This window comes from Callospermophilus lateralis, chromosome 13 (genome assembly GCF_048772815.1).
Source record: "Callospermophilus lateralis isolate mCalLat2 chromosome 13, mCalLat2.hap1, whole genome shotgun sequence".
In the NCBI taxonomy this organism is placed as follows: domain Eukaryota; kingdom Metazoa; phylum Chordata; class Mammalia; order Rodentia; family Sciuridae; genus Callospermophilus; species Callospermophilus lateralis.
Genome location: NC_135317.1, coordinates 41,339,663 through 41,352,117, shown reverse-complemented (window position 1 = coordinate 41,352,117; position 12,455 = coordinate 41,339,663). Strand labels below are relative to the sequence as shown.

At 37.6% G+C, this 12,455-nt stretch overlaps 1 long non-coding RNA gene across 1 annotated transcript in view; it reads left to right on the top strand.

The window, feature by feature from the left end:
- LOC143379602 (uncharacterized) overlaps positions 1–12,455 on the top strand; it is a 225,693-nt gene that overhangs the window by 206,582 nt on the left and 6,656 nt on the right. The window contains exon 2 of the long non-coding RNA XR_013088488.1: positions 11,211–11,325. This is a non-coding gene — a long non-coding RNA (uncharacterized LOC143379602). The remainder of the gene's footprint in view (positions 1–11,210; positions 11,326–12,455) is intronic.

Here is a 12,455-nt window from a genome sequence, read left to right as displayed (position 1 = left end):
CCCCCAATGACCTAACTTCCTTCTACTAGACCCCACCTCCTGAAGCTTTTACAACTTTCCAGTAGTTTTATAAGCTGGCACACAAGCCTTCAGCACATATGCCTTTGGAGAGCTAAACTTATGCAAATATATCAAAGAGTAACAAATCATTAAGTTATTAATCTTCACAGTGGCCAAGAGCCAGCTGGTCTGATTGCCCATGACCATGTGCTATGGCCCACTGGTACCCCATCCTTCCTACAGTTGTGTACCTCCTCTCCCTTTCCCAGTATTGTCGAATCCTTCACTTGCCTTTTCTCATCTTGCTTGTCACATTGAAGCAACTCTAGTTAGGGATCATCATTCTGTACAAAATTTATTGTAAAACTGGATGATAGTAAGGAAGTCCCATTCCACTCAGTCTATGTTTCAGAAAACGGAGCAGAAAAGATCCCAAATTATGAAATACTTAAAATGAATAAAGCCCCCTGCTCCCCACCCCAATTCTCCAATTAAACACATAAATAATCCAAGTGAGTATTATCAGGCAGTTTTAGTATCTGTTCTCTCACAGCAGTACTGAATCTAGGGAGAGCTGCATAATGCATTTACATAATTGCACAAATTAGAAATACCTTAAAATGCAAGGGTTCCTGCTGATTTTTCTCTGCCCTTTCATTTGCTGGTTACAAAACTATAAGCCCTCTCACACAGCTGGGGAAGAGCCTCCTCTCCCTGGGCCTTGTCCAGTGAACAAGAGCCCTCCTCCTGTCTGGAAATAGCTATCAGGAGGCACCTGAACTGAAGGCCTTTCCAGGGAAAACAAGAGACCCCAGGAGAGGCCCTCAACTAGACCTGCGGTTCCGTGCACTCCCCCAGCCCAGGTGGCTTCAAGGGAGTAGACACGGGTGGTCCCCGCTTGCTCTGTGTATCTCTCCACACCTCCACCCTCAACTCCAGAGCCTGTAAAGTGAAGGCCAGAGATTAGGTGGAATCTTGGGCAATGTATTTATATTAGGTATCTTATCTTTCCCTAACTTTGTTTTAAATTGTCCTTTAAAAAGTTCTGAAAGGTTAACTGCTGTTGAAATGATTTGCAGAAAGTACCTTCTGCACTTTGAAAACAGTTAATTTTTGAAAGCTTTCCTTCAGGGTTAACTAATTGAAATTCTTTGTTTTAGTTTAAGGAAGAGTTTGTTTCTTCTTTTAGAAGCATCCGCTGGTTTAGTGAAAAGACAACTAGAATAAGAGCCTGCAGACTTGGTGTTAGTTGCTGCCCTCCCGCTGACCCATCGTGTCTTCCTTCAAGTCTTGGCTCCCTAACTTGTTTTCCTATTTGTCAAATTGTAAAAATATAGTGTCTGCCCCAAAGCCATTATTAATGTTATTTTAATATTTCAGGTAATTGCTGTTATAATCAAATAAGACAACTTTTATTAATTATAAAAGAACTTTCTACTAATACAAAGATAGAAAGTATTCGTAGTTAAATTTAGCTGGCACTGAATTTAAGTGGTTGAATGCAGGTCAGTTCATCAGTATAATACAATTTTTATTTTAATTTTTAAAATGAAGGTATCAATAATATTTGCCTCGCCATCCTCAGGTTGATGTTGTCAAGATCAGTTGGGACAGCTTAAGTACAAGTTCTTTGTGAAACTGCAGTGGTAGCAAATCACATACAAATCCTCACTAGGAGGCTGGAATTCTCCGAAGTGAACAATGTGTTCTTCAATGGCCTCATCCCATTTTCCAGTGAGCCTCAATTGAGGCTCAGAGAAGTGAAGCCACTCACTGATCAGTGGAGTCAACATTTGATCACTATCTACAGAGCCATAGGCTGCTTGCTGTTTGATGCTATTTTCTCAGAGATGGGGGTTCTTCTGGTGGACCTGTAATATTTCATTTAGCAAGAGATATTAAATAATTCCTCAAAAGGTCGTGAGAAGAAGGGAGAGGGATTCCTTAAGTTTGATTCTGCCTCCTTGCAAATTAGATTCATTGCTTAAGTAGAATTGCTGATTAATTCTTATCAGATATGAGAATATGGTTCTGAATAAATTCTAATTTGAGATATTTGGGAAATGAGTTCATCATTTTCACCATTCCTACATTAGGGTAGTAAAGGATATCTGCTTTCTGTGTCTTTTGGTCAGTTGTAAAAAGAGGAGGAGAGCAAAGGGAAACAAATATATTATGCGAAGAGCTCTGGTAAAAGTTTTTGTCAAAGATGGCTGAATTTCCAAGTTGAACGTAGGCTTTTATTATTTTTGTTTGTATTTACTCATTTATTTATTCTTTTTGGTTTTAACCTGTTCTCTTTCCTGTTATTACATGATAACTTTTAGAAGAGAAATTGGCCACTCCTCCTCCTATTCTCATTGCACTTCCTCTGTCTGATAGCTTTTGTGGACAAACAGTGGGTGGTTTTCTATTCAGAACAGACCTGATGGTTCAACATAGAGAAGAATAAAGACCAGAAACTGGTAAGTTGGTGGTAAGAATGAAAATGATTTAAGAAAGAAGAGCAATGGTTCAATCCGTGGGTTCAATCCCCTGTACCCAAATAACAACAACAACAGAAAGGAAGAAGAGTTTTTATTCAGTAGAATTATATCTGGGGGTTGATCAGCCAACCAACCATTTATTGAATACTATCAGCAAAAAGTTCTTGGTTAGAGTTTCCTTCCTAGTGTAAAAATTATCTTGGATTGTGAGCAGGAAAAGGCTGAAGTGATATAAATTACTCCTTGGGGTCAGATAAAGACAAATGACAGTTAGGGGAGAAGAGTGGAAACCTCTTGTACCAAAGAGATGTTTAGTTAAATTGTTTCAGACACTAGAAAATGGTGGTGGCCAGAGATAGGAAATCAGTAAGATATCTTCCTACGGATGATAACTAACATCCTGTATTTATTATATGGGCTTAAGATTAATCTAACTTGAAGGTAGTTAATATCCTGACTTACAGTCACATCCTGTTATGCTTTAGATCTAACATGTCCCCAAAGGCTCATGTGTTGAATGAAGACTTAGTCTCTAATGCAGAAATGTTCAGAGGTGGGGCTTTTGGAAAGGGATTGGATTGTGATGACTCTGCTCTCATCATTGGATAAATCAATTGATAATTTCAGAGCTGAATGGGCCCAGATGGAGGAAGTAAGTTACTGGGGCATGCCTTTGAAGGTTGTATCTTGTCCCTGGCCCCTTTCTCTCTTAGCTCCATGCCCTTCTGCCATGATGCTCTGCCTCACCACAGACCCAAAGTGATGGAGGCAGTCAACCATGGACCGAAACCATGTGCCCAAATTAAATCTTTCCTTCTCTAAGTTGATTTTCTCAGGCATTTTGTCAGAATGATGGAAAACTGACTAATGCAATGCTTTAATGAAGAAAGTTGGATCAGAATAGATCACAGCTGTTATGGAACTTCTTTGAAAAAACCATACTTAGGGTGGGGTTTGGGCAAATGGGATAGTGGTTACAGGTGTGACAGCCACACAGTGGTGCTACAAATATACTATTGAAGGCAGAGAGCTCTGTTGCTTCCAGCCTTGGACCAATGAATGGGCCTTCTTTCAGCAGGTGTGCCTCTGACTTCCAAGAAGTGTTCTTACCTCACAATTAATATTAAACAATAGCTCTGTTCTGTTGTTCCTTGATAAGTCTGATTTTGGGAGAAAAGTGAAGAAATGCCAAACAATCTTCGGATTTGATATCTTCCTTCTAATATTCTGCAGCTGTCTCTCAAGAATTGGGTTGTTTAGCAGAGAAAATACACCATCAGCTTGGATGCCAGACAGGTAGTTTCCCTTAGTCTTGGTTTTGGTTTGGTAGTTGGTTATGGCTTCATCCCATCTCAATTTATCAAGACAGTAAGGATTTTTCTCACAGCAAATGAAGGAAGTAGAATTTTCAGATTTAGCATTATTTATTAACGTATTTATTTATTTTTTTACAGATATTTCTAGCTAGCAGTTTTCTTCTCACTTGATTTAACTTCAACCTTGGGTGGGCATGATGACTGCTTTCTGAAGTTATGATCAGTCCCTCCTTAGGGTCCCAAGATGAGGTATCTCCTGTGATCCCATGATGATATGTTCCCTATAGTCTCATGAGCAGATTTCATCTGAGCTCCCCTTCTATAGCCCCTGACCCCCCCTCTTTAGCCCATCATCTGGCAATCTCAAAAGCTTCCTCAAGTACTGTATTCAAGCACTTCTTCCCAGCAAGCATCAGAATTACAGGGGAACTGAAAGTGGGCTTTTTTGGGGGGATGTGTTATAATATATTCATATGTGCACACAATAAAACAGTATAATTTGAACAATTTTATTCCCCAGTGCCTTCCCTTTCCCTCCCCTCCCACCCTGATCCCTTTCTTCTATTCTACTTGTCTCCCTTCTAATTTTTTATTAATTTGTTCTAATTAGTTATAGATGACAGTAGAATGCATTTTGACACATTGTACATAAATGGAGCACAACTTCTCATTCCTCTGCCTGTACATGCTGTAGAGTCACACCAGTGGTATAATCATACATATATATAGGGTAATAATGTGTCTCATTCTACTGTCCTTCACTTCCCTCTGCACAATCCAAAGTTCCTTCCCTCCCCACCTGTCCCACTATGGATCAGCATCCACTTATCAGAGAAAACTTTTGGTTTCTTGGGATTGGCTTATTTCACTTAGTATGATATTCTCTAATTCCATCCATTTACCTGCAAATGCCATGATTTCATTTTCCTTTAAGGCCAAGTAATATTCCATTGTGTATATGTATCACATTTTCTTTACCCACTCATCTGTTGAAGGACATCTAGGTTGGTTCCATAGTTTAGCTATTGTGAGTTGGTCTGCTATAAACATTGATGTGGTTGTATCACTGTAGTATGCTGATTTTAAGTCCTTTGGGTATAAACTGAGAAGTGGGATAGCTGGGTCAAATGGTGGTTCTATTCCAGGTTTTCTGAGAAATATCCATACTGCTTTCCAAAGTGATTACACTAGTTTGCAGTCCAACCCCAGAAATGTATGCATATACCTTTTTTCCCCACATTCTTAACACTTATTATTGCTTGTATTCCTGATAATTGCCATTCTGACTGGAGTGAGATGAAATCTTAGAGTAGTTTTGATTTGCCTTTCTCTAATTGTTAGAGATGATGAACATTTTTTCATATGTTTGTTAATTGATTATATTTCTTCTTCTGTGAGTGTTTGTTCAATTCATTAGCCCATTTATTAATTGGGTTTTTTTTGGTGTTGTTTTTTGAATTCTTTATATATCCTAGAGGTTAGTGCTCTATCTGAGGTGTGTGTGATAAAGATTTTTTTCCCATTCTGTAGGCTCTCTCTTCATGTTATTGATTGTTTCCTTTGCTGAGAAGAAACTTTTCAGTTTGAATCCATCCCATTTATTGATTCTTGATTTTACTTCTTGTGCTTTAGGAGTCTTGTTAAGGAAGCCAGGTCCTAAACTGACATGATGAAGATTTGGGCCTACTTTTTCTTCTATTAGGCACAGGTTCTCTGTTCTAGTGTCTAAGTCTTTGATTCACTTTGCATTGATTTTTATGCAGGGTGAGAAATGGAGGTTTGATTTCATTTTGCTACATATGGATTTCCAGTTTTTCTACCACCATTTGTTGAAGAGGCTATCTTTTCTCCAGTGTATTTTCTTGGTACCTTTATCCAGCATAAGTGTATTTGTGAAGGTTTGTCTCTGTGTCTTCTATTCTGTGACATTGGTCTACATGTCTATTTTGGTGCCAATACCATGCCATTTTTGTTACTATTGCTCTATAATATATTTTAAGGTCTGGTATTGTGATGCCTCCTGCTTTACTAATCTTACTAAGGGTTGCTTTGGCTATTCTTTGTCTCTTATTTTTCAAAATGAATTTCATGATTGCTTTTTTTTATTTCTATGAAGAATGACATTAGGATTTTAATAGGAATTGCATTAAATCTGTATAATAGTTTTGGTATTGTGGCCATTTTGACAATATTAAATCTGTTTACCCAAGAGCATGTGAGATTTTTCCATCTTCTAAGGTCTTCTTCAATTTCTTTCTTTAGTGTTCTGTATTTTTTATTGTAGAAATTTTTCATCTCTTTTGTTAGATTGATTCCCAAGTATTTTTTTTTGAAGCTATTGTAAATGGGGTAGTTTTCCCAATTGCTTTTGCAGTGGATTCATCACTTATGTATTGAAATGCATTTGATTTATGGATATTGATTTTATATATCCTGCTAGTTTGCTGAATTAATTTATTAGTTATAGAAGTTTTTTGGTAGAGTTTTTTTTTTTTTGAATCTTCTAAGTAAGAATCATATTGTAGGCAAATAGTGATAGTTTGAGTTCTTGTTTTCCTATTTGTATCCCTTTAATTTTTTTCATCTGTCTGATTGCTCTGGCTAGAGTTTCAAGGACTATGTTAAATAGAAGTGGTGAGAAAGGGCATCCCTGTCTTGTTCCAATTTTTAGAGGGAATGCTTTCAATTTTTCTCCATTTAAAATGATATTGGCCTTGGACTTAGCATAGAAGCTTTTACAATGTTGAGATGTATTCCTACTATCCCTAGTTTTTCTAGTGATTTGAACATGAAGGGGTGTTGTATTTTGTATTCTTATCTTTAAGACTATTGATGTGTTGAATTTTTCCATAGATGTTGAATAAAAGCAGTGAAAGAGGGCATCCTTGTCTTGTTCCAGTTTATGGAGGGAAGGCTTTCAATTTTTCTCTATTTAGATTGATGTTGACCTTGGGTTTAGCATAGATAGCTTTTACAATGTTGAAGTAGGTTCCTAGTATCCCTAGTTTTTCTAGTGTTTTGAACATGAAGAGGTGTGTATTTTGTCAAATGCTTTTTCTACAGCTATCAAAATAATCATATAATTCTTGACTTTAAGTCTGTTGATGTGATGTATTACGTTTATTGATTTACGTATGTTGAACCAAACTTGCATCCATGTGAAAGTAGTTTTTCATCAGAATAAAAGTTGCTTTAACTGAAGAGAAGAAGCCAAAAAGGGACTAAAGCTCTTTGAAGGGCTCTTGGATTTCACAGCTCTAGGATAGATTACTTGGAGAAATAAATGCTGAGAGCCACTGTCTCCATTTAAATATTGATTCAGAAAAGCAACCAATTTCAATTCTCACCCTTTCCATCCCTTCTTCTTTCTTCTTCTTCCCTCCACCTCTTTTTACCTATTCCATTTATTAAATGCATTTGATGCTCTCAGGGTGTCAGAGATGAGTACAATCATTTTTCTAATTTGTTCTCTGAAAAGCAGAGAACGTGCATTGTCATCAGCACTTTTCTTTGCAAAACAAAAACTAATCACATATAATCCTGACGTGTGTATGTGTGTGTATTCATTTGTGTATTTCATTTTTTGAGCACACACAGTCATCACTCCATATCTATATTGGCTTTCTGTGGTTTCAGTTACCTGCATCAACCACAGTCTAAAAATATGTATTATGATGGAGATGAAAGAGAGAGAGAGCCAGAGAGTGTAAGAGAGAGCACATGCATTCACTTAATTTTGATCACAGTATATTATTATAATTGTTCTATTTTGTTATCATTTATCATTGTTGACTTTTTACTATACCTAATTTATACAATAGAACTTTATCATAGGCATGTAGGAAAACAGTGTATGTAAGGTTTAGGTCAATACTGGGCTTCTTGGAATGTATCTCCCCTTATCCATGGGGTGCATATACTTTGTTCCAATTCTAGAGTTTCCATTTCAAAAGAATGAAAGAAATTTTAACTAACAGTTATGGAATATTTCTATCAGTAGGCCTTATACTAGGGTTTAATATGCGAAATGTATTCACTAAATCGAAGTGATTTGATGATAGACTCCAGCCCTGCTCTGTGCTTACTCTTTGTAGTAGTGGTTTGCAAACATTAGCCACATCAAAATTTCCTGGAGAGCATTTTAAAACATCCATTTTTAGGTCCAACTTCTCTTATGCATAAGCCTAAGAATTTGCATTTCGAACACCTTCTTGGATGATGATAATTCGCCCCACTTTGAGAACCACTGCTCTGGGCTACCCTGTCTTTCTAGCAGCTCTTCCCTCGGGTCTGCTTGCATTAGGAAAGGTGAAATGTACTTTGCATGGGGCTCAAATTCATGCTGCCTGTGAGTGAAAGAGCCGGCTTTCCCAGGTGGGTCTTTGCAGGGCAGCCTTCTCCCATGTTGCATTGCTATTCCTTCCTTGCTTCCCAAGAAAACAGTCTGGGAAGAAAACTCTTTTCAAATCGAGGTGCTGGTTGTATTTAGTGACTGTCTGAAGAAGATAAAAAATGTGTCCCAGTGTGCTGGTAATGGAAGTATTGCAAACAATGTAGACAGCTCAATAATCCCCAAATTCACTTCTGCCCAACCTATGAGGGTAGAGTTATTTGTTCTAGAACACCATCCTGAAGCTTGAAAACAGATAGCAAAAACAGCAGCTGTCCAGAGACTGTTTATTTATTTAATCCCTCATGTAAACACAGTGAGGATGATGAGAGATTGTCACTTGGCCTGTCAACATGACTGTGCTCAGCAGGGGCCTTGTCCTCATCTGAGCCCTCTGGCCTGTTTCCCATGTCTGCAAACAGTGGCAGAGCGGAAACAGAAGGGAAACAGGGGTGAGGAAATGGTGTTGAGTTGCAAAACATGGACAGAACAATTGGCATTTCAATTCCCAGGACAAGCAGGATCCACCAGATTGTGGAGGTACAAACTCTGGAGGGGGTGGTTCTGTTCTCTGGCACCAAAGGTATGCACTTTTTGCAGCCTTGGATTCGTCCTGCCTCTGAGGAAGCTATTTACAGTTTTGCACAGTGGGATAGTTTTATGAGCCAACCCTCTCATTTTTATGAGGGTTCCCGGGGTAAAGCAGTTATACAATCTTACACCAGCACACCGACTTCAGTGAAGTACAAACAATATAAAGTAGGCCATCCAGACCCATAAAGCAGGCAATGCCAAGCAGTCGTGATTTAAGTTCAGTTCAGGGGTGACCTGGCTTATTACGATAAGATAGAGGAATGAATACAGCCTACGCAGGGAGAGTGAGCGAGTGGGAAATAAATAATTCATTGGGCTCTTTCCAGAAGCTGTAAGTTGAAGGAACAGAAATCTTGTTATCAGAAAAGGGACCAAAAATTCAATTGCTAAGATGTTCTCTCAAATTACTCCTCAGATTTGTTGGTTGAAGGAAATGACACCACCTTCAGCCAAATATTTGGTCAGCAATCCATCATCAATACAACAAGGCTTTCAGATCTTAACATGGCTTTCTGTGACAAACCGACTTTTCCCCAGTGAACCTGTTGAGAACAAGGTCTCTGGGTGTGCTTGTATTTACAAATGAGTTTACTAAACTTGGGCTTCCTAAGAAGACAGGGTTAATTATGAACTAAACTACAGATCTCAAATTTATCAGCAGGCTAAGTAGCTGGTGACTGCCCCAATCTGAGTCAGCTTCAAGGAAATGAAAACGGGACTTATTTACATTTAGAGTGATGCCCTGCTTCTTAATCACCTCAAAGCATTTAAAAATTAACTTCACTCCCAGCAGTTCAAGAGGCATAATGAACCCAGGGATGGCATTTTCTACTCTTTTTTTTTTTTTTTTCCTTCTTCTTGAGCTGCCTAGTCATTATTTCAGCCTGTGTTCTTTGCCTGTGCCTTTTTTGCTAAATCTTGGAAAGTTTCTTCTTGATTCAGTTCTGCTAAATAATCTGCAGTTTATTTAGAAAGCTTCCTGGTAAAGCACTTAGAATGGCTAATGGTCACCAAGATAGCTTAGTATGTATGCATGATAGGACACTGAAATAATTTTGGCAAACTTTCTTTGATATGAAGGCTTTGGGTAAAGTGATTTGTTAACAAAGGGTTATTCTGGGTTGTTGTAGTTGGGATCATCAACATTCCCAAAGGTCTAATGTTTTGAAGGTTTAATCTCTTGCCTTTGACACTATTGGGAGGTGATGAAACCTTTAGGAGGTGGGGCCTAATGGGAGGAAGTTAGGTCGCAGGGGCTGTGCCCCTGCAGGGGATAGCGGGACCCTGGCCCCTTCCTCTTTCTCTCTTTCTTGGCTTTCCAGCTGCCATGAAGTGAACAGGCCTCCTCTACTACATGCTTCTGTTGTACTGTGCTGCCACAGGCCCAAAGCATCAGTGACCATGGGCTGAAAACTCTAAAACCATGAGCCAAAATAAACCTGTTTCCTTATTAAGTTAATTATCTCAGATATTTTATTGCAGTGATAGAAAGCTGACTTACACATGAGTGTAAGCTGACTTACACATGAGTTACACATGTTGGACAAGAGGGGTGGCCCTAGACCTCAGGTCTAGACCTAGACTTCTTACATAACTATGGAATCACCTTAAGGTGAATACTAGTAATGATTAGATTAGGTTTATACTAGAAATTTCTGGGCAGCCAATAAAAATGATGCATGTATGGCACTTTCAGTTACATTTCAGTTTGGCAGAGTCTGCAATTTTGTTAAAATTCTTATTATTTGGATCTGTGCTGTCTAATCATTTCAGAGTTTTTAAATTAGCAGAGGATAGTCAAATTTGTTGGCTGGATATGAATGATAGTAATATCTTCTTTGCCTCACTCAAAAGTATTGTTGTAAAGATTTATACTATTTTTGGTCAACTTAAAGGAGCTATACCAACATAAGATTTCTGGACTTTTAGTTATTGAAGATTTTAATAACAAAAATTTTAATATGCATCATTTTAGTTTTAAATTCAAAGTATGTTAAATACCATAACTTTAAAATCATTATTTTTTCTCTTTATACAAAAAGCTACCATGTAAATATTTTATTTCAAAGAAAATTGTTTTCTTTAGAAAGGATTAATGAAAATAATGGGCCTAGTTAAGGAATTATCAAGACTAATTTTTTGGCTATAGAGGGATGAATGAAATATTTGCAATTAAAAGATTTGAGAGGTTTGTATTTAGAAATCCGTTATGGTATGATAGTACCATATGAATTTTGGGTAGAAGGGAGTCCTGCCTCCTTGCTAAATCATAGTATCTGAAAGGCTAATGGGTTGGTTCTCAGGGTTTCAACTTTGTAGAAGCATGTTTACCTGCTATGGCAAAAGGTGTGACTCTTGGGTTCTAAGAACTCATTCTTGAAACATGGGCAGAAACCAGTGACTGGCTCTTTATTTTTATTGCAGAAAGAACATGCTGTGCTTTACAATTCATTTTGTGCCGAGTCTGCTGGAGGAAGATTGGCGGCTACACCTCTTGGGCTTTCCCATAACAAGACGTTCATCTCTTGAGGCTATCCTGGTGAGCCAAGCCGCACATAAATCCATTCTAATTAAATATGCTACTCTCTAGGGGGACATGCCTTCATTATAGGGACTTATTTCAGGGAAATATAGATATGTGCATATCTATATTTTAGTGATAGACACTAGTACCCTGTTTGCAAGCAAGTGCATATACCATCCCCCTTCACCACTCTCATCTTACAACTTGCTATCTAGAGACTCATACAAAACAAATCCCTTGGGATTGAACGTACTTTCAAATATGTGAAGCTAAACCATTCGTAGACACAGGCATCTTTCCATTATAAGTACAGTAAGAAGCTTTCCACAATTTGAAATTTCAGGGTGCCATTTCTAATCCAAGCACCTGGCTCAGTTAGGATTTAATGAGTGCTTTCTGATGATGAAGTTAATGAGTACTTATACCACAACCAAAATGCTTTACATATTTTTTAAAAAATATAGGCCAGAGAGGAAAAGCACATATAAGTGGTCAAAAATTATCTTCCTCATGCTTGTTCTTAAAATGAAAATTTATGATTATCTGAACTTGGGTGTCAAATCTTACCAAAAACTTAGGCTCAAACTCCAAATTGATTCATTAATCAGAGTATGCTAATGAAATAGAGGAACTATTTCTAGAAGATCCTAGAAACACATTTTCATTGCCTATTCCTCCTGTCTTTCTGTAGGAAGCTTCATCATGTGCAACAAATGGCAAGAATATTCAGGTCAGGGTTGTTTCCTTTTCACTTCCACTACACCATAAGTAAAAAAGAGCAAAATGTTGTTACTATACTTTTGGAAACCAATGTCACCCTCTAATTCAAGGATTTTGTTGGGATACATTCTAGCTATCTAGTAAGACAGAGATAGGAATCAAGTGGTACACATTTTTAAAAACTCAACATCATACTCGTAAGACTTTTGATATTGAGAACAATTTACTTTAAAATTTGTCTTTTTAAGTCTTTATGCTTTTAAATAAATATGAATTATATTGGAAGAATTTATACTCCGCTGAGAAAAATTGATTATATCTACAGTGGCTGATTTTAACTAGTTGTCCACCTAAGAGAATATGAACCTGCAGTTATAGTATTTTTCTGTTTTTTGTGAAAGTTATAGTTGATTTATTTGCCTTGC